At 53.0% G+C, this 18,933-nt stretch overlaps 1 protein-coding gene and 1 long non-coding RNA gene across 10 annotated transcripts in view; one reads left to right on the top strand and one right to left on the bottom strand.

Annotated features, from left to right (window-relative positions):
- Nucleotides 1-18,933, bottom strand: part of CHST11 (carbohydrate sulfotransferase 11) — a 267,881-nt gene that overhangs the window by 22,735 nt on the left and 226,213 nt on the right. The gene's annotated exons all lie outside the window — the stretch shown is intronic.
- On the top strand, nucleotides 5,237-8,096 carry LOC123386712. The gene is made up of 3 exons (XR_006601036.1): nucleotides 5,237-5,795; nucleotides 6,702-6,771; nucleotides 7,921-8,096. It is a non-coding gene; the product is annotated as an uncharacterized LOC123386712 (long non-coding RNA).

Here is an 18,933-nt window from a genome sequence, read left to right as displayed (position 1 = left end):
AAAGGTCTGCGATGAGAAGGAAACGCACACCATCCATCCTGTAGGGCCTGGGATTGCTGGCCCTGCAAGAGGGACCTTGCTCCCGGTTGAGCGGAACCAACCCCAGATCCTGAGACCAACCAACATCCTCCTTCTCATGGATGTTGGGGCTGGCTTTTCTTCAGTTATACGTCTCCAACCGCCTTGAAATACAATTTTGAAAACAACAAAAGTACCAGAAAGGCAGGCCCACTTCTGTAAAGGAGCGCGAAGTCAACCGGCCCCTTGTGCTCTTGGCGATAGCACGCGCCAGGTGCTTCTCGGCAAACAGCGCTGCTGGCAGGAGCCGGTCCCTCCTAGCCCTCCCGATGTTTGTCCAGGTTGCTGCTGGCACAGGGAGAGCCCTGTCGCATTCTTCAGAGGGGCTGGCCCAGCCACAGAGAGCTGGTGGTGCAGAGAGGGGCACGCGCCCACATTCCTGGACAGCCCCACCGATACGTACTCGGCACCCGTGCCCTCACCAGGAGCATCGCATCAGAAAGCTCACATCACCCAAGCTGGCTTTTCAAAGAAGCCCTTCCCCGCTCCAGCCCCAAACCCACCCCCTCCTGTCTCCAAGTCTCAAATGCGGAGGTCCCCCTCCTCAGAACCTCAGTGTAGGTGATCTCGCTGGGTTTGAATCCCAGCTCTGCCACTTAGCTGTGTGGCGTTGGGCAAGTTACCCTCCCTCTCTGGGCCTCAGTTTCCTCATCTATAAGGTGGCGACAGGGGCAGCGCGGGACTCACAGAATATGTCAAGCACTCAGAAGAATGCCCGAAACAGCACATGTTAGAGCATTAGCCATTGTTACCATTAAGCGACAGAAAGATTCTAATTCCTTTTGTCACTGAAAAATAAATCACCATGTGTTTTGCCGTCTGGTCTCATAAGAGATCGGCAAGCTGGGAAGGAGGGTCCCAAAGAGACCCTGGAGGCTGAGGGTATTGATGGATGATGTCAACTGCCCGGATTCAGCACAGGCCCCAGTGACGCCAGTGCGAGTGGCATTTACCTGGCTGAGCTCAGGTTTTGATCCGGCCACTGGAACTTGAAGGACACCAGGCATGGGTAATTTCCACCGCTAAGTACCAAAAGGTGTTTTTATCTTTAGTCACGTGGGTGAGGGCCCTCTTGCCCTCACCCACCCTGGAGTCTCTCCCATCGCTGACCCCTTGGAGGCGGGGCTGGAGAATGGACAGAGACCGGGGGAGACTCAGATTGGGCAAGAAGTTTGATTTCCAACGTGAAAGCTGGATTTTTGAAAAGCTAAGTGACAGTCCAATGATTTGGTTTTCGGGCCACATACAAGTACCCCTGGTGGCTCAAATAGCCATTAAAATATGCCACAGTCTGGATTTCCTGCCACGATCGAATCACGCGCCGGGGAGGTTCTTCGAGTTACCATTGCTTTCTGTCTTTCCATCGTGGTCACGTGGGTGGAAATCCATGGCTTCTAGCACGTGGATCAAGCACATGGCTTCTAGCACAGGCCACGCTACTGGCACGGCCTGGTCCACACCACCGGAACTCGCCAATCCCTGGGAGGCCATACGGGGGGCGGATGTCACCCACAACTTCTGGCCACCAGCAGTTCCCTTCTCTCCCCTGGAGAAGCAGAGCACAGACGCAGGACCAGCTTCTGCTCTAGGCTGGGGCTTGGGGGCAATGGTGAGGCAGACCCGCCAGCCCCAAAACTCCAACAGAAGCCGGAGTAACCGTCGGGCTGTAAGGCCACGGGAGAGGCTCCACCTCTGTCTCCACAGCTGCGCCCTTCGTGTCTCAGCACAGCGCCAGGCGCTCAAAGCTACTTGGTGAATGAACACTCCTCGGGGAAGGCTACGGTTTCATTCAAAACCACATTTTGGAGTCATTCCACACGGGTTCATCATCCCGGGAAGGGGTGGGTGAGAGAACGAACATTTTGGAAACCCTTACGTGGTGCACGGAAGCCTGACACGTTATTTCCTGAATCCCTTTAACTCTGAGAGGTGGATAAGCTCATCTCTGATTACAGGTGCGACACAGAGACTCAGAGAGGCCCGATCCTTGGTCCTGAGTCTGAGTGCTGCCAGGGAGGCGGGCAGGGCCTCACGTGCCGCTTGCCTGTGCTTCTGTTACAAAATGGTCTCGGGGGCGCCTGGGCGGCTCAGTCGGTCAAGCGGTGAAGTGTCTGACTCTCGCTTTCGGCTCAGGTCGGGATCTCACAGTGTGTGGGACTGAGCCCCGCGTTGGGCTCTGTGCTGACAGTGCAGAGCCTGCTTGGGATTCTCTCTCTCTCTCTCTCTCTGCCCCTCCCCGACTCATGCTCTCTCTCTTAAAAAAAGAAACATTAAAAAAATAAATAAAATGGTCTCAGAGCCACAGCCTGAAAGCTCATTTACAGGACAGAAGGTACCAGATCCTCCCCTTCCATATGCCCCCCAAATAAAACCAGGAGAAGCCTCCTTTCAGGTGTGTTTTCTTTATATTCCTAACCCAAGCGGGTCTTACTCCCAGGGTCTGAGTATAGTTGAGAGCTACCTACCGGCACAGGCCGGAAAATAATCACATCTCTGCTGTGCTCGTTCGGGCTCCAGTTTGCTGATGGATTGACTTTCCTGTTTTGTTTCCTGGACTGCACTTACTTTCCTGAGTGGGGGGGTCAGCCGGGTCTGGGTGATGGATATGCCCACGCTCTGCTCCTCTAAAGCCTGTGTTAACAGCAAACCAGCCCTCCAAGGAAGGTTCCATCCGCTCTGTGTTCTTTGGCTTGGAATGCCAGAGACCGCTCACGTCAAGGCACGCGTATCAATGGGATGAAAAGGGTCGGGCAGCAAAGGCTGGCCTCAGGAGGGCAGCCAGCCAGCAGAGATCAGGGGGCCACACTGGGAAGGACACAGCAGAGGTGCTGGAAGGCAGTGGAGATAAGACGCTCATCCCTGCACCGGCACGGACACCGGGGAGTCGCAAAGGTGCCCCGGGGGAGTGGGGGGGGGGGTTCCAGAGCTGAGACTCTGTGGGCAGCTGCAATCCCCAGGAGCCAGGAGAGCCCTTTGGGGGAATCAGCGTACCTTCGGTTCCCTCCAGGGCAGCCCTGGATTCAATTGCTGGCCTCGCACAGAGACAGGGTGAGAAGCCTGTCCCCATTTCTTTACCAAGCAGAGCATATGATGGACTTTTCACCACTCTACCCTCCATCTGGAAGCGCACACCCCCCCCCCCCCAACTCCACCTCTGATGCTCCCTCTTATTTCAAGCCCTAACCAAATGTCTTCTCCAAGCCAGTCAATGAGGCAGCCATTCCGTGCACCTGTGTTCTGGACGCACCGCTATAATCACACTGTGTCACAGGAAGCTGTTTCACACACCCATCTGGGCCCCAGACCCTGAGCAACTTGTGCTTCTAGCGCCTTCTGTGCACTTAGCGGGGTAGGTGTTTAATAAATGGTTGCGGGGTGAAAAACTGTAACCTACTAATAACAATTATTTGCCCCTGCTGTGGGCAAGCCCTGCAGCAAGGCTTCTGTGCGGATGACCTCGGTGAAAAGCCCTAGGACAACCCTCCATGGCAGGTTCCATTCTTCCTCCCATTTGACACAAGAGGCCATATGGCCAGAGAGGTTAAGTAACTTGGTCTCAGGTCACACAGTGAGTGAGTGGCAGAGACAGGACTCCAGCCCAAGCAGGTGCGGGTGGCTCCTGAGTGTGCCGGCCATGGTGCGATGCTGCCTCTCCAATAATGAGCAAAGCAAGTACAGGGAGGGGGGTGGGGGGTGGGGGGTGGGAGGAGGTCACTGTACCTGGAACTGGTTGGAAGCAAAGTGAAAGGCCCAAGAGGCAGGCCCTGCTATCGCCCATGTTTTTGGGGTGGCTTTGCTCTCATCTGACACCACCTGGCCCAACAGGTTAGGGGAGCAGGCTCCCGGTGTGTTCAACCGTCTAGTGCTACATAGAGCCCCCGGTCTGGTCATGGGGACACGTGGCGATCAGGGAACAGAGAGTGCAAAATCACGGACCCAGGCTGCCTGACAGCTCCGGAGGGAGGCCAGAAGAAGGGCTGCTTTCTGTCCCAGGCTAAGCCCCTGTCCCCCAGGCACGCCCCCGCTAGACACCCCTGGGCTCCCCCTCCCCTTCCTCATTCTAAGTCCAGCCTGCCCTTCACAGATCCCCTTCGCTGGCTGCGACCAGCTCCCCCTGAGTTCATGAGCACACGTGTTACTCGACCATCGAACCACTCACTCTGCATCCATTTCTCACGTTCCTGCCACAATGCTGTTTGCTCTAAATCCCCGGATCTCAAACTTTCAAAAACACAGGAATCCACGGGGCAGGTAGAGGGCTTGGACCTGCGTGTTAAAATGCAGATTCTGGGGCCCAGCTCCCAGAAATCCAATCTGTGCCACAGGCCAGGAAGTCTGCATTCTTAACAACTCACCCAGGCGACTCACCTGGGAAGAAACACTGTTTAAAACCTCAGTGGTTAATTACTGGATGACAATAACCCTTCACGAGTATATAGTTTCTCATATAGGTAGGCCCCTTACTACTTCTCGCCAGACTATCTCAACAACTGATAAAAGGGTCTGGACAGGAGGCGCGGGTACCACTGCCCAGACGACAAAGGAGAAGTTCAAAGATCCGCTAGTTCAAGGTGATAAAGCAAGTCAGACAGGAGGCAAGATCAGACTGCCCGGCCCTGTCACTCCAGCCATGAGTCTGTCTGTCAGCATATCTAAGCCCTCCCTCCCCACCTTTTTTCTTTCTTGCTATTAATTCTCTACATTAATTCTAGCAACTGAAGGTAACAATCAGGGATAAATAATAAGAGGAAAATAAAAATTGTCCAAACTGCTGTTACCCAGAGATAATTATTAATGTTTTGGTATATTTTCCCAGCTTTGTTCTAATGTCTTGATTGCTATTACACTGTTTCGTAAACCACATTTTCCAACAACCAGAAACAAGGATAGTATTGCTTTAGTTGGTACTTGAAAGGACAGAAAGACACTGGCTGTCTACTTTGTCCCTTCCTGTCCCCTGCCTTCCTCGGTGGACGCTGCCCCTTCATGCTCTCCCCCTCCCCTCCAGCAATTATTTTTTTAAAGATTTTTTTTAAAAAAATGTTTAATGTCTATTTATTTTTGAGAGAGAGAGAGAGAGAGAGACAGAGCATGAAGTGAGGAGGGGCAGAGAGAGAGGGAGACACAGAATCCAAAGCAGGCTCCAGGCTCCGAGCTGTCAGCACAGAGCCCGACGTGGGGCTCGAACCCACGAGCCGTGAGAATATGACCTGAGCTGAAGTCGGATGCTTAACGGACTGAGCCACCTAGGTGTCCTTCTAGAAACTGTAGGAGCAAGTAGCATCCGGGAGGCCGCCTTCCTGGGCAGGGGTGGGGCCTCTGGATGTTCAAGCTGTTGAGGAAAGGACTTCAGGAAACTACAGGGGTCTCCACTGGTTTCCTGAACAACCCAGGGGGACAACAGCACACTGAAACTAGCACTTTCCCAAGGACATAGCGAAATGCAGAGCGCTCTGAAGAACTGGGAACTGGGACTCAAAATCCATCATAACCTCAGACGGAGGCGTGGCTGGTGTCCGGGGTTCCTGTTCCAGGTCTATCTCCCGACTCCTTGCTTCTGAAAGGAGCGAGAACTCATTGGCGATGCAAACTGACCTCACTACTTTTCTTTCTTCCTTTTTTAAAAAGGAACTGAGAGTTGAAGACAGTTTAATTGTTCCACAGATGCTTCTGAATTGACCAGAAACTGTGTGTGTTGGGGCGTCTGCTAACCGTAGGTACGCCTGACTTCCTTTTTACTTTTACTCTGAAATCCAGCGTGGATCCCCCAGGGCCTTGATTAACTTGTAGTCACAGCTTTGGGGAAATTTTAAGGCCAACTCTGAAGAGACTTGCAAATTAGTTCCTGCCAGACTTCTGAATAGCGACTGATTACAATCTCTAATTATTTTTAAAGGAACTACTTACTCAATTAGAGTGACAGCCCATGAATGGGATGTGAAAATCCTTTTGATGGAGAGCAGTGAGAAATCATAGCTATTATTATTTTTATTATTATTATTGTTTTCTAGAATCATGTGATGTCTAGAGGCCATCAACTCGTTCAATACTGGCTTTTACCCCAACACATTCCAGAAGGCATGTGCTCTATGCCTTTTACTCGCTGACTCCTGTAATGTCAGGCTTTTATAATATGATGCTTCCTGGGGGGACTTTCCTGAGCCTCTATACTCCTCCTTCACAGCACTTCTGTGTTTCTGTGACCATTTGCTTGTCCTCTGTGTATGTCATGTTCGCCGCTGTGTCCTCAGCACCTAGAATACTGCCTGGCACATAGGAGGCACTCAACAAACATCTATTGAATAAGACTGAATAAAAGGGCCTGGAGGGGCATGTGGGTGGCTCAGTCGGTTGAGCGTCCGACTCCTGATTTCGGCTCAGGTTATGATCCCAAGGTTGTGAGATCAAGCCCTACATTGGGCTCTTCACTGAGTATGGGCCTGCTTAGGATTCTCTCTCTGTCTCTGCCTCTCTCCCCTGCTTGTGCTCTCTCAAAAAAGAGAAAAAAAGTTTAAAAGAAGGGATTAGAGAATGTAATCTTTCCTCCTTGGGTTCCGAGTATAGATTTCTATCGAAACTTGATAATAAAAGCACATTGACTCATTCATTCGTTCAACATTTAGGCATCCGTAGTGTGTCAGGTGGCAGTCTGGATGGTCCAATCTCATCATCTCCAGTCCATCACCATCCAAGGTACCACTCCAGGGTTTGTGGCGAACCTGCTCCCCGGAGCCCACCCACTCCCATTGGCCATTTTGTCGGCTCCATAGCCCCGCAAGGTCAGGCTTGGAGAAGGGAATTTCTGTTTGCATTGGTAGAACTCCAGTCACCTGAGCAGTTACACACACTTCCCTGGCTCTGATGTCAGCTCGTGGCTAGGTCAACACATTTGTGGCTCTTCAGAGTATTGAATGGGGTGAGCTGGGAGCAAGGTGTGACCTTCAAGGGTCTTCAACAAAAGACCCTGGGGGTATAACACAAAGTGTGAACAATCAAGATCTTAGGAACCCCAACAACTGGCAGGGGGTGGGGAGTAGGCACCATTCATTCCAGAAAATTCTAAAAATGTCATTTGTCACTGCCATGTCTACATCACCACTTGGTGGGTGAGGAGGGGAGGTGGGGCCAAATAAGTGCTGACCTGGTTCCTTCTAAATCCCTAGAGACCTGTCCATAGCTACGCTGGTCACCTGAGGTAACTCGGTGGCTCAGCAAAACTGCCCTTCTTCATCATACTAACCGTCTGACGTGTCCTAGGTTTGTTCCTAATCTCTTCCCTATTCCAGCCACCCAAATTTACCTGCCCCACATCCTCCTCTTTCAGAGCCCTGAGTTCTGCTAGACAGATCAGGAGATTGTTGGGACACAGCACACCGTGCGAATGGCACACACTCCATTCGGCACTGTATTCTGCTCACCCACAGCCGAGCCCAGTTAAAACATACACGACTAGAACATTCTTGAGAAAATGTACTCTAATGTCTCAGCAGGTTTGCAGCAGCCTTTGATGCCCCCCCCCCCCCAAATCCTAGCCCATTGCACCAACACACCAGGCTTGCCCTCCCTAGACAATTCCATCCTGGAGGAGGGCTGCTGAGCTCCTCTGTCTGGGGGGTGGCCCGGAGTGTGTAGAGATGGGAAGGCAGATACATGCCACCCCGCTCGCTTTCCACTCCCACTGGCCCCACATCACTGGGATTCTCCGGTTTGCTTTGTGGAAACGGCCCATTTTTAGTTCACCGTAGCAGGTACTAATCCCAGCCCTCTGGTTTATGCCACAGCCTTTTAATTACAAGGCCCTCAGGTTTCCATTTTAACCCAGCTGCCTTGCTTTTCTCTTAGAACCACAGAGGGGCAGGTCCAGTGTCTACCTCGAGCTTGGACTCAACATCCCGGGGGACACCCCGCTGGTCACAGAGACCACCCAGAACCCAACTGCTAAACGGTCTGTCAGATAATGAAAAGGACAGAAACTCCTTTGAACTTTGAAGCTGGACTTAAAACAAAGGGTGAAACAGTCTCTGGGTACGTAGTTTGCTAAGGATTTTAGATGAGACACTAAGAACCCCGCCTGAAACATGTAATTATTTCTCTCTGCCGTGAGGGGAGGGGACATATTTGTTTTCTACCCCGTCCTCTGGGTGACGGAGGCCAAGCTGAGAAGGCCTTCATCGCAGGCACTGTTCTTGCCAAACCTACTTCACTGGCTTCAGGGATGGGCAACAAGGGAGTGATGGCTTAAAGAACGAAGAGGCTTCTTCTGCTGCCCGGTCACATGTGGATTGTTCAAGATGGCAGTCGTAATGTGGTGAGGAAATATTCCGTGTACCGTTTCCATCGGCCTCTGGGAACCATACAGACGGCCCCACCTAGCTTCACCTGCCCAGGGATAATCCGTCCGGGGAGACTTGACCTGGGGCTGGCCTGTGGAACCCTGCTTGCCCCCAACCGCCTCCAAAGAAACCCCTGGTTTGTAGAGGATGGTTAAGAACAGGGGTATGGGGAGACCAAGATAGGAAGTCAGGCTCTGCCACAGAATGGCCGTGTGACCCTGCACAGGTTACTTACTTAGCTTTTCTGAGTCCTGAGAGTCATTAGCTGGGTAGGGCAAAGAACACCTGCTTCTCATAGCTGTGAGCATTAGGTGAGAAGACTTACATGGGTGTCTTGTGCTGGGAGACACAAGGGAGGTACACTTCAGAATTAAAAATATATATATTAATAGCCTTATTGAGGTATAATTTACACTTCTGATTTCGAAAGCCACCTTAGAACTGTTTAGATCCACTCAGATCCAATTTAGAGTTGAGGAAATGGAAACCCAGAGGGGTACAGTGATTTGCCCGAGGTCACACAGCATCTCAGCGAGGCTGGGGTGAGCAGCCGGACTGTCGTCTTCCTGTCCTGGCATCACAGCCTAACGCTCGTTAAGTACGTGGTTATCTTTAATTCATAAAGGAAAGAAACTCACGAGAATAACTAAAGAAGAGTTACCACTAATTCAACCCGTACTGTGCTTGGGCTCTACAGGTACCGCTGTTTAACCTTTCACCATTTCATGAGGAAGGTGCTGTCATCATCCATATTTTAAGATGCAGAACTGAGGGGCGCCTGGGTGGCTCAAATTGAGCACCTGACTTCCGCTCGGGTCGTGATCTTGTGGTTTGTGAGTTTGAGCCCCGCGTTGGGCTCACTGCTGTCAGCGCGGAGCCCGGAGCCTGCTTTGGATTCTCTGCCTCGCTCGCTCTCTGTCCCTCCCCCACTCGCACTCTTTCAAAAATAAATAAATGTTAAAAAAAAAAAAAAGAGGCAGAATTGGGGATCAGAGAGCTGAGTAGCTTGCCCAAGGTCACACAGGTATCTGATGAGTCCGACACCAGAACCCGCATCCCTAATGTTGACAGCGTGCCACCACCTGTAGTTCTCAAGTGCAAAGATACCAGGGAACGAGACCCCGGTCGCCTCCCACGGAAGCTCGCCAGATTTAGCAAAGAAAATCCAAAACACCACTGAAATCGGAATTTCAGATAACTTTGGTATGGGTATGTCCCAAATATTGCACGGGACATACTTACACTAAAACATTATTCATCGTTTATCTGAAATTCCACTTTGGGTGTCCCGTATTTATCTGTCAACCCTACGGTAACATGATGTGTTCCTCGAGGCAAGCCTCGTTGCCTCTTCTGGTCTCCATTTCTCTCCTGTACAAGGACAGGACTGACCACAGCTGACCTCCAAGGCTCCGTAACGGAGTGCTCAGGTGGAGGGAAGGACGGAGGGAGCCCGCCGGTGACTGTTCTAAGCAGAGACCAGCCCAGGAAATCCACACCGAGGCCTCAAAGGTGCAGGACAAGGCCTGAGGGCAAGGTCCCTGCTCCTGGCAGCTTCTCTCTGGCCCTTGGGGACAAATGCTTTCGTAAGGGCGTAAGCTCCCTGGGCAGTGCCGGGAGCAGAAAACCACCCGGAGTTCTTGTGCGCACGCGCGTTTAAATTGTGGCACGATATACGTGACACGAAATTTGGCACCTTAACCATTTTTAAGTGTACAGTTGAGCACCATGAAATATAGTCCCTCTGTTGTGCAGACAAACACTGTCTCTGGAAATGTGTCCCCTCCCCAAACTAGAACTCTTCTCCAGTGAATACTAACTTCCTCAGTCCCTGGCACCCCCCCCCCCCCCCCCCCAATTTCTGCTCTCTTTCTGAACTTGACTGTTGTAGGTCCTTAGTGTGCTGGAAACACACACAGTGCTTGTCCGTCTGCATCTGCCCTACTGCACTTAGCAGAATGTCACCAACGTGCAGCCACGTGGTAACGTGTCAGACCCTCCTTCCTTTTTAAGGCTGAACAGAGGTTACTTTATGTAATGTTCTCTCTCCGGGGAAGAAATGCAGAAAACGCCCCAATGCACCCACTCAGTCTTCTGGGCTCTGAGGACGGAGCTCCTTTCCAGGGAGGGCTGCTGAGGTCACAGCTATCAGGGGCTCTTGGGGGCAGGGCGACGGAGATAGCCCCCTGCCCAGAATCTACCCTGGACCCCCATGGGCTTATAGGACTCCCCGCCTCCCAGGGGGCACTCCTCTCCGCGCCAAAGACCTGGCAATAAGCCAGAGGCAGATATACGAGGTACTCCAAGGAGGCTTTATTGCTGCTCTAACAATATGACTGAACAGGGAGTGATTTATTGAGGGCGAGCACTGGGGAGGGAACAGACCCAGTTCGCACTTGGAAGCAGGCCACAGGCCGAGGGAGCCTGCAGAGTCAAGGGCAGTGCAGGCACGCGGTACAGCCTGTCCGTGCCTCAGTTGTACCACCAGGAACGGTGCCAACAGGGAGCACCCAGAGGGTGGCTGAGGCTTTGTCAGCCGCATACCGCGGTCCCCGGCAGACAGCAGGCCCTCACGGAAGGCAGCTGTTTTCCGGAAGGTGGGGGTGAGCCGGTGGTGCTCAGAAGACAAAACCCCAAATCGGAGGGGAGTGTCGGGAAGTCTGTTAACGGGCTTCAGGGGACAGGATTCACGTAGATTAAAAAGGGGACTTCTTTCGTAAAAAATCAATTACATAAAACGGGAGAGTCAGACAAGCCCCCTGCCTCAGGAGGTTTCGTCTGGTGAGAGGCCCACGGGCTGCCCTCTGAGCCACTGGGGTGTCCGCGTTCCTCGGTGCACCAAGGGGGAAACAGCTCCCCGGGTTCAAAGGGCCTGAACCCCCCAGTGTTTGGCCGGGCGTTTCATTTACCAAAACGTTGGGGTTTTTTGACGAAAGCACATGTATCTCCAACACCTGTGCTCTGGCTGCCTCAGAAAGGAGACCCTGGGACTCAGCAGAAGTGGAGCGATGATCCGCTCACCTCCCGACTCAAAGCTTGTGCAGGCCGCCATGTGCTAAGTCTGGGTTTTTACAGGAGAGTAAGTGAGGAGTAGAGGGGAGTCAGAGGGAGAGGAACAGGGGAGGCACTGACCTCCCTGCCTATGAGCATCACCCCACCTTGAAGACAGGCTGCTGGCCTCCCAGCCCCGGGGGAAGGGAAGAGAAAGGACACTGCTTGAGTACCCACTGCGTGCCTGGTCTCGTGCCTTCCACTCACCTTTGAGTCCTGCCTCTGCTGCGACCTCTTGCTGTGTGACCCTGGGCCAGTTGTGAACCTCTCTGTTTTTCTCACTGGCTGGTGAGAGGGAGACCTTCATGAGTAAACACACAAAGTGCTTACCACAGCATCTGGGATACCGTAAGCATTCAAGAAGCATCAGCTCTTATCCCACCGCAAATAAAGCCCTGATACACATCTGCTGCCTTGTTATCGTTGTGACTGATACTGCTGACTGTCAGCCCAACTCCTGTGGGAGATGATACAACCCTCATGTCACAGATAAGGAAACTGAGGCTCAGCGCGGTTGCACAGGGCTGGAGTGGGGATTCAGGCCAGGTATGTCTGGCTCTCTTGGAAGAATCTCGTGGTGAGATGTCTGCCCCAGCAAGAGTCTGACCAGGCCCCCCAGCACCGCACCCCTGAGAACTGAGGGACAAAGGCCAAGAAAGTCATTAGCCCCAGGCACACACGAACCCTTCCCGTAATACACTTCGGTTTGTCAGTGGCAGGCGTACAACTCTTAAGAGTTCTGGAGAGACGCTCTCTCCATCTCAGCCTCCGAAAGGTCTCGGCTAACTTTTCACAATGTTTCACTGCCAGGGTTTTTGAGAAAAGCCCCAGATATCAGGAGGAAGCAGAGGGAGAGGGACTGCAGAGGAGGGAGGGACCGTCTTTCCCTTTGAAAGATGTGGGCAAAGAGCCCTGAAGCAAGGCTGGAGAAGAGACTCGGACGGCAGGAAGCCAGAGGCACCAGCATGCGGCCACCAAAGCCCATCATCTCCCACGAGCAGAGACGGCGGCGCTCCAGAGGTAAAATTCATCGCCACCACTTTTAAAGGCATTGGGAAGTCATGATTCATCTACTTGAAACAGATGCACATATGCTGGGTTTCATAAAGCAAATCTAGCCCACCCGAGTACTGCAGCACACGACAGTATGAGAAATACACAAACAGCCCCGGTTGGGAGAGCGCTTCTCTTGAGCTTCCCAGCAGCCAAGGTATAAAGGGAAATGTGACGGGGCGTGAAACCTTCCACCTCCGGTGAAGTTGAAAACGCACAGGAATGAGAGTTGATACCGGACTGGTTGTAGGCTCTGCAATTTGCAGACCTTGTGACCTCAGGCAATACTCAAACCTCCAATTCCTGTTTCCTCATTGTAAGCTTCCTCTTAATAACACCTTTGCCATTTAGGTCAAATAAGACGTGGGAGTGCTTTGAAAATTATTAAACACCTCACGCAAATCTTACTACTACTGATTGTGAAGTATTTATAGTAGTTCTTCAGGAGAAATGAGCTGTTTTTCAGCACCAGCTGTTTTTGAGGTATAGTTTGGAAAACATTCCATCACATGACTCCTTCTACAAGGGCCACTGGATAACAGAAAGGACAGCTGCAACAACCACCATTTTTGAGCATTAATTAGGTGCCGGGCACTTAACGCCCATCTGAGTTTGAATGAGTTAATAAGCAGAGCCACTTAACCTCATTTTGCCTTCACAGACATTCCAGATATGGGCACTATTAGTATTCCTATTTTTCTAGAAATGGGGACACGGAGACATGGACCAATCATATTCTCTCCCCCAATGACACGGCACTGAGGATCAGAGAGATGGGGCGAGCCAGCAGCGGGCACTGGACCCATATGGGAATGAAGGCTCTGGACTGAAGGCGCCATTTTGAGGTGGCCGAGAGAGAGAGAGAGAGAGAGAGAGAGAGAGATGGAGGGAGACAGATGCAGAGACACAGAAACAAGCAGTAGAGGCTCAAGGGTCCAGAGGGAGCACTGTGGAGTCACAGCCTAGTCCTGAAGGGGTGGGGGCAGAGCAGGGGCAGGCACAAACCCAAACACCCTTTCTGCCCCAGTTTGCCCTTCCAACACATTCCCTTTCTGTTTCAGCAGGACAGGATGGGTTCCGGTCCTTTACAAGCAAGCACGTCCCAGGAATGGATGGATGGCAAACCCAGGCCACGAGAGTGGCCGAGGAGCCCCTGGGGGCAGGCAGAGTGATGGCGCACCAGATGGCACTTCTCCCCGTCCCTTATGCTCCTCGACCCCCAGAATGCTGCGCCCAAGAACCCAGGCTCATTAAGGGAGGCAAGAGGAGACAGACGCCCGGTCTAGAATACGGACGGTCGTTTTCAAAAGCCCCAAAGCGACGAGGCATCTGACCAGCTAACTGCACCCCACGCTTCCTGTTTGTGTGAACTTGTTCTGTTTTTTTCCAATTAGAGTGCTACTCACTGGTGCGCTCCAATTTTTTTTTTCTTTTTTAATTGAATAGCAAATCAAAAGGAGAGCACAGGAAAAGCTCGCGGTGTTCTCCTCCCTCAAAGGCCAAGCATCTGCTGGCTTTGTTCAGTCTTGGCTGCCGACCACGGCATTTCAGGCTGTTGGAGATTAATACCTGCGATGATGCCTCTTCGCGGGGAATGGGTGTGAGGTGGCCGTGGTCCTGGGGAGACCCTGGGCTGAGTGTGGCTGCAGGCCTGCCTGGCAAGGGGCCTTGCAGGACGAGGGTCTGGAAGGGGAGGCTGCACGGCCGCCCAGAAGGGACAAGGGACACAGAACCAGAGGCAAACATACCTCCCAAACGAAGGGCAGTGACGACTGCCCAAGTCCCCGGAAACTTGGGTGAGGTGTCTGTCCTACTTTGGCGTCACGCATCCTGGCTCTGCCCCTCACTGTCACGAGGGCACGGACAAGCTTACCGAACCTTCTTCGCTGCCGTCTCCCTCATCTGTGAAAAGGGGAGTGTCATGGTACCCACCACCCGGGACTGTGGGAAGAAAATCAGACCGTGTGGGTAAAATGCTCGGCACACAGTAGGCCCTCAAGAAATGGGAGCTGGGACTCAGTCTCTGAGCGCCGTCCCGCCTGCCCTGTGGGCACGTTTCAGGAGGAAGCGGGTTTCCTGGGGCCCCGGCTGCCTCCAGCAGTGTTTACCGAACCAGAAAAGTCTACTCATCCAATTTACAAAAAGCAATGTGTTTACAAGGCCACTGGAGCCGCAGACCCAGAAGTGTGGAAAAGCCTGAAAGGCAGCAAAGATCCGGAGAGAAAGGTTTATTCCAGAAGTTATGGAGCAGGGACCAACTCCTAAGCCATTTTCATTTGACTCCAGGAAATGGGCGCAAGGCAAGGGAAGCTGTGAGCCGGACGGCCGGACAGCCGGACAGCCGTGCAGGAAGTGGCTGGGCCCCAGGGCTCGTGGGGCTCCTAGAGGAAGCGGAGCCTGTAAGTCCCCTCCAGCCACGCCCTCCCTGAGCACCTCCAGGTACCGGCCGCCTCCCGTGGGCCCGCTGGCCACTCAGCAGCTCTTCCGTCTGAAGAAGACTTGAAATGAGAAGTCCTAGCTGAAAAGGGGGTGTTTATAACGCGAAAAGTGCTGACATGCCAACTAGTCATTGGCCCTGAAGTAGGCATTAGCTAGAGCAGCAGTTCTTGGAATTACAAAAGGACTATGAATAGACTGTTATGCTAGGTCTGCAGCTAGGGGCCTCCAATTAATGGCAGGAAGCCTGTGTTCTTGTCGGACTGGAGCCGGCATCACGCGCGTGTGCACACAGAGCTGGCTGTGTGTGTGTGTGTGTGTGTGTGTGTGTGTGTGTGAGAAAGAGAGAGAGAGAGAGAGAGAGACAAAGAGACAGAGATACAGAGAGACAGAGAGGGAACGAATGAATGAATAATGGTGAACAAGGGGACAGTGGATGGATGTACTTGAACGTACACTAAGAATAACGGCCAGCCTGCTGTCTTCCGGAACAAATGCGGTGGGCCACTTTGACTTTCAAGTCGCCACTGATTGATGCCATGGATGGCCTAGAAGGCAGGGCACCAGGGGGATGGTCTGGCACCAGGGTTCCCTTGTTTGGGAGCCGCCCCGAGTGAGAGAGGTTGGCCGAGGAGGCCAGGGTCGGAGCCGCACCCCTTCTGGACCCTCGAGCTCAGTGGATAAGGACTCTGTGACTGTGTTTAGCATTTGCTTTCACACACTGCCTCTGGAAATCAGCCCCCAGAGCCAGTGTTGGACACCTGCTTAAAACGGGGACTTGCCGTCCTCGAGGCCAGAGGGACACCTCGGGGCCCACGGTCACACCGACATCTTCTCTGGGACTTTCCCCATTCCCTGTCATTTTGCACGCAGCACAGACCGGTCTCTAAAGGACTGCCTGGGCGCCTGGGTGGCGCAGTCGGTTAAGCGTCCGACTTCAGCCAGGTCACGATCTCGCGGTCCGGGAGTTCGAGCCCCGCGTCAGGCTCTGGGCTGATGGCTCAGAGCCTGGAGCCTGTTTCCGATTCTGTGTCTCCCTCTCTCTCTGCCCCTCCCCCGTTCATGCTCTGTCTCTCTCTGTCCCCAAAATAAATAAACGTTGGAAAAAAAAAAAAAAAAAAAAATAAAGGACTGCCTGCATTCTGAATCTGGCCCGCCGCCGCACAGCTCTGTGACTTTGCGCACGTCCCCCAAACACCGTGCCTCGGTGCCCTCATTTGTAAAATGGGGGTGATAACCGGTGCCCCACCCCCTCTCATGAGTATCAACAAACTGATGTGTGTGAAGGGCCGGCACAGTGCCCTGCACTCGGTTAGCTCCAGAAAACCTTGGTATTATCATCCTCCGTAAGGATCGGGTAAAGATCAGCATCCGTGCTGGTCTCTGAGCCCCATGGGGGCAGGGGGCCCGCCTGTCCCACGCACGGCTGTGTCCCCAGTACCGAGTGCTGGCTCTGACATACGACAAGGTCTCAGAAAGTGTTTGCAGGAAGGAGGGACAGAGGTAAACATTACTGCCCCAGCCATGATGGGGGTGGCGGACGGGGGTCTCTGGATAACTCGGAGCCCTTTAGGGGTTCAAGGCCCAGAAGTCACCCCAGCAGGAAACCGGGGTGCTGGGACTGCTCTACTTTCCTATGGCTGCTGTACCAAGTCACCACACATTTAGTGGCTTAAAGCCACACGAATTTACATCTTACAGTTCTGGGGGTCAGAAGTCTGACACGGGCCCACTTGGCTGCAGTCGAGGGGATTTTAGCTTCCAGGGGCTACCTGCTTTCCTTGTCTCCTTGTCTCTTAACCAGACACCCTTCCCCCTTCCCCACGTCAACTACCTCTGTGATTACACTGGGCCCACCCAGATAACCCAGGAAAATCTATCTTAATTAGACGATTAGCAACTTTAATTCTATCTGCTGCCTTAATTCCTTCCTCCTTTGCCAGTTAACAGAGCCTATTCCCAGGTTCCAGGGATTAGGACATGAACATCTCTGGGGACCACCATTCTGCCTGTCACAGGGACTTTCAGGCGGTCGGGAAAGCTAATGCAGAAACTCCTTGTTTAACTGCTCCAAACTCCAGGGTCGGAGCCGCACCCCTTCCGGACTGTTTTTGGAGAGCAAAGTGTTTTGTTTTGTTTTGTTTTAAGATTTTATTTCCAAGGAATCTCTATACCCCAGGTGCGGCTCAAACTCACAATCCCAAGATGAAGAGTCTCACATGCTCTGCTGACTGAGCCAGCCAGATTCTCTGGAGCAGGCAACAGGTGCAGCACAGCCAGACTTAATAATGCATAAGAGCCCGGAATCAGAATCGGGAAATGTTCATGGAGCCCCTCCCGTCCGCCGGGGACAGCTGCATTCGGCAGCATTCCTATCACTCACGGCCATTCTCCTTAAGTACTCCGTGAAAGGCACTCTACCAGGCACGAAATGCCCATTCCCTCCCTGAATCCTCACGACAAGCCCCTGAAATAGGTTCAGTTGTTACCCCCATTTGACAGAGGAGGAAACCTTGGCACAGACAGGCTCTGTGACCTACCCAGGGTCACACGGCCCATCGGCGGCAGAACTGGGATTTGAACCCAGGGGGTTGGACTCTAGAATCGTGCTCGCTTCTGGTTTGCTCTCCTGCCCCTCTACCGTCATGCACATTCTCTCATTTCAGTTGCACAACTAACTGCCTTGTGAGGGCAGGACTCCTCTTCAGTCCCCACTGCTGAGATTAGGAAAGTGAGACCAAGAAGGATCGCTCGGCCAGCCCTGCGTGACCCAGCCGCCCACCGCCCTGCTCAGGCGCGTTCTCTGCATCAGGCTGCCTCCCTAGGTGTTAGCGATGAAGAATTAATTTTAGAAAATGAATCGTTTCACAACACACCCCGCCCCCAGTCCCTTTCAGGAGCACTGGCTGTTTTTAATGCTCCCCCACCCGCCAAAGGTAAGCAATTGCTGCTGTTTAGGAGGAGGTGTGGACAGTGTCTCCCGTCTGCAGCCCAGGCCTTCCGTTGAGCCGGCTGCCTGAAGATTGCAACAAACAGGCAGACGAGATGCTGGAAGAGTAAATGAAGCTGGTCCCCCAGGGCCTCCTTAATGAAAAATCTCAGTCCTGTGGACCAGACACAAGCCCTCGTTACTACCCACGTCTAAATTAAACAAGACAAGGGAGGCTCTTGAGGGAAAAGGCACAAGTGACTGAAGGCTTGAAGAACGAGCCACAGGAGGTAAGCGAAAGAAAGTTCTCTGACCTTCAGCGGGTGCAGAGAACCCCAAGCACCATCAGATCCGCGGGTGCAGAGAACCCCAAGCACCATCAGATCCGCGGGAGCTGGGGGCTTGGGGCTGCCCCTTTCTCCGGGCTTGGCAGGGACCCCAGGCCTGAGCCCGAGCGGGGCTGAGCCAGCCGACAGTCAACAGGCCTTTATTGACTGTTCATTCTCAGCGAGCACAAGGCTGTCCATTTAAACGCTGATCCAATATTGCTGTACGTTGGGTAAGCTCATCGAGAATTCATAGGGTGATGCTCACTCAGCAAGAGACAGGCACGCCACACATGAGCTCATTTATTCCAGCAGCAGCCGCGATCCGGACCCATTGAGCCCTGAGCAATATTCCCCAGGGCTGGGGGCAGTGAGCTGGCAAGGCTTCCTGTGGGGGGAGGGGGGCACAGGAGGCCGAGAGAGGGGGGGAGGGGCCGGCGTGGATGCAGGCAGCCGAGGGGCCTGGGTTGCCACAGCTGTAAAGTAAGGAACAATAATAACATCTGCCTGATGGGGGGGGACAGGGAGGACTGAGACTATACGAAGTGTTTCGCTTGATGTCTGGCACCTAATGGCGGCAAACTTAGCGTGAGCTGGGATTATGTCACGCAGTCTTACATAATCCCTGCCGGTGACTGAGTGCAACCGTTCCTGTCTCCATTTTACAGATGAGGATTCCAACGTCCCCAGAGGGGCCGGAACTTGCCCGTGGATTCCTGGCAAGTCA

This window comes from Felis catus, chromosome B4 (assembly GCF_018350175.1).
Source record: "Felis catus isolate Fca126 chromosome B4, F.catus_Fca126_mat1.0, whole genome shotgun sequence".
Lineage (NCBI taxonomy): Eukaryota > Metazoa > Chordata > Mammalia > Carnivora > Felidae > Felis > Felis catus.
Note: the sequence above shows the minus strand (reverse complement) of the source record. Positions and strands in the feature narration are given on the sequence as shown.